At 39.0% G+C, this 3697-nt stretch overlaps 1 pseudogene; it reads right to left on the bottom strand.

Moving 5' to 3' along the window:
- Window positions 344-2942, bottom strand: LOC104707446 (annotated as a pseudogene).

Raw genomic sequence — 3697 nt, 5'->3', positions numbered from 1 at the left:
TCTTTAATAGGCTTTTTGAATGGGTTTGTAACTTGGACTGTTATACACAAGATATATAAAAGAATAAAGAAGTTCGAGAATAAGGAATTGAGAGTATGATTTTGTAACGGTTTGTTTATGTTCTGTTGGTTTAGAGATAGTGAATTCGGCTTATTGTGTTTGATACTCGTTATATATGTATTTTGTCGTTTCTCGGTTTTATTCTGAAGATGTATGTTCAAACTCCGTAGCGCACGGTTTAAGTTAATTTGTGATCGAGTGTTCAAGCAGTAGAATGGACTGGAACACCAACACTTGGTTTCAGAGTTTAAACTTGTGATTAGTTCTACATAGGGTTTCCGTATGTTACAGTCAAGCATTATAATGTCACAAGTAAACTTTTAATACATAAAAGCGACAACAGATGCTGTCTATATTTTACCTACTTGGGATACTTGCAAAATTTTGAAAAGAACAGAACTGTTTGTGCTACAAGGAATATTGTACGGACTAGTCCTAAATACAGAGTTTAGAAGCAAAAATTTCAGCGAGGACTAACTCTAGTGATTGATTCACTGTCTATAGAATAAGGAACATACATGCTTCTGGATTGCCCCGGCTCGGATCCATAGGTTAAAGGGTCTAAATTGGGTCTGTTCCTGAAGAAAAATCCGGGTGGTCTAGGCACAGGTAGAGTAATGGAGCTATTGGTAAGCATTTGAAAGATTGTAGACATGGCTGGACGATCTGCTGGATACATCTAATGACTTCATCATGATCGTAGCTTTCCTTTATCGCAGGGTCAATAAGATCTAAGGGTGAATCATTATTCCAAAGCCTCCAAACCAGCCAAGAAACTTATAGTCAGAGTTCAAAAATTTGACCAAACTTAAAATGGTGTAAGATACTTTTTAATTTGGCTTTTGCTCACATGTGTCACCAAATTTCCCCCTGAATCATCAATCTGGTAGAAGCTGCTATTCTTCTTGCCACAAACAATCTCTAGAACCAATACTCCAAAGCTATAAACATCAGATTTGGTAGAGAACTGACCATGCGTCACATACTCTGGAGGCATGTACCCGCTGCGCATATGCACATGACAATGTTTATGTTGTTGATTAGTAGAAAAGGGTTCGCTAGAGTATTGAGCTTTATTTTTTAGGTAGGGAGAATACTTACAAGGTTCCAACAACTCTTCCTGTACTGTCTTCAGTTTGGTCCACTCTGAAATTCCTTGCCATTCCGAAATCTGCTATTTTAGGGTTCATATCAGCATCTAATAAAATGTTACTCGCTTTGATGTCACGGTGTATGATGGTGAGACGTGAATCTTGATGAAGATAGAGAAGCCCTCGCGTAATCCCTCCTATGATGTTGTACCGTTTTTTCCAATCTAGCTGGCTCTTCTTTGTTGGATCTGCATTAGACTAATTATTCAAGAAAATTTGATAAAATGAACATATAATTAAACCTAGTGCTGTCGTTTATTACCGAAGAGGAAATAGTCAAGGCTCTTGTTAGGAACAAACTCGTAGACAAGTATATTTTCATCTCTTTCTAAGCAAAACCCAAGAAGCCTAACAAGATTCTTATGTTGAAGCTTCGCCACAATCACAACTTCGCTCTTGAACTCTTGAGTGCCTTGTCCTGAATTTCTTGATAGCCGCTTCACGGCAATTTCTGTTTCATGTGGTAGCATACCCTACAAATATATATATGAAAAGTAAAGCTTCTTAATTAAGTTCGAAGTTTTCATGAAAAATCAAGCAATCATACATATAGGTAAATCTCAGCTTAAATATACCTTGTAAACTTCACCAAATCCGCCTTGACCTAGCTTATTATTGCTCGAAAATTTATCGGTTGCCGCTTCAATTGTTACAAAATCAAATTGAAGAGACTGTGGACTTATCATGTCATCATCAGCTGCAATAACATATGTATATGGATTGGGTTACTTTTATGCATTCCAAAATGAACTGTGAGAATGGTAACCCAAAAAAAAAAAAGTAACTCACTTTGAGGATTTAATGTTTTGTATGATTGTCTTTTCTTGCAAATAACTAATCCTAAAGTGAGCAGCACCACGAATGTAACCGCTGAAACAACAATCCCTACAAAAGTTCCCGTAGATATCTTTTTTTTCATCTGGTGGAGGAGGAAGCGGTGTGGGAGGAGGAAGCGGCGTGGGTTGAGATTCTTGAGGAGGTGATGATTGCGTGATACCAAAGGCACCATGATAGTCGTAACCGTCCCACCGGAAAAAGCAGACTGGCTTGCGAACAACTCCACCTACGAAGCTACTGCAGCATCTCTGATAACTACGCACACTTATTTCAATACAGGTTTCGCAGTCGCTTGAGGATATCCCCGGAATACACTGCATCAGAGTGTATATACGATCAGAACCTATTTCAGGGGATACGTCGGCCAGGTATTTAGATTGACCGATTTGGGTGATCATAAAGTTCATGAACGCGTCCCATGTTCTGTTATAATTTGTAAGGTCCCCTTGAAACCTTCCAGTATTATAAAGTGTTAACGTTGGTTCTAAATCGATCCTGTTGAAAAACGAGCTGTTGGAGTAACGAACGAAACAGAGCGTCTTGTCGCCTTTCCAGTCGAATGAGTCGGTCTGGTTCGGACAGTTTTTTAATAAACCTTCGGATGCGGCTTGGATACAATCTGAACATATCTTTGGATCAGTCCCTGGGATACAGAGACCTAAGGCATAGATCCTTCCAGGTCCTTCTTCACCGACCGAGACGTTGTAGAAGCGGTCTTTTCGAGAACTGACGTTGGAAGCAAGAGTTGAAAGAACGAGACGACGGTTTGTGTCATAAGTCCCGTTAGGTCTGAAAAACATTGAGTCCCCGCATTTTTGTGTAGAGACAAAGCGGAAACTAACGACGAAGATAAGACAGAGGATTGAAAAGAGGTTGTTCAGAGACATTTTTGGTTTTTTCCCTTAGATTTTACTTTTCTCAATACTTTGAACCTGAATCTAATTAATAAGTAAATCTTATTTACCAGCGTTGATTTTGTCAAAACTTGCGTGTTTAGAAACTTCGTTGGAGTAGTTGATACGAATTACGAGAATTCATAAAGAAGTCAACTCGGTAAATATTGTTTTAATATTTTATAAACGGCGTTAGGTGAATGATCAATTTAACATGAACCAACTCTTAGCCCTTCTAAGCCCAATCTGACACCAAAAGGTTTAATTTAGATACTTCTAACTTACTCCGCCCCTCAATGCCCACAAGCATTAACACATTTAACGAGTATTTAAGCTGTCGGTTCCTTTTCTTTGATATCTCTTAACCCAAATCTCCATTTCAACTCAGTTCATCGGAACAGAACCGGCTTGAGTTTCTCGTTCTGCTACTAACTTGTGACATCGCACCTATGTGCTAGGCTGGAATGTATTTCTTCGAAGATAAAGAAACAGAAGACTATATGCCACTCCATGGCTTATGCCACTAGTGAAGTTTAAATGGCTAAGTTACATTTTGAAGTTTCTTGGAGCTGAACAACGAGACTCAGTTCGTTTATTCTTAGACAGCCAATCCGATATTTTCATCTTGCAACTAATCCGGGTGTAGGTTGTCATTGGAACATCTTCTTCAAAAAACCCTGATAGAAGACAGTGCATCAGCTAGTTAGTATATGCTCTACGACGTTACATCGGCCCGTAGGGCTGCTACGGTTACAA

This window comes from Camelina sativa, chromosome 8, assembly GCF_000633955.1.
Source record: "Camelina sativa cultivar DH55 chromosome 8, Cs, whole genome shotgun sequence".
NCBI classification, from domain to species: domain Eukaryota; kingdom Viridiplantae; phylum Streptophyta; class Magnoliopsida; order Brassicales; family Brassicaceae; genus Camelina; species Camelina sativa.
This window is presented reverse-complemented; position numbering and strand designations above follow the sequence as displayed.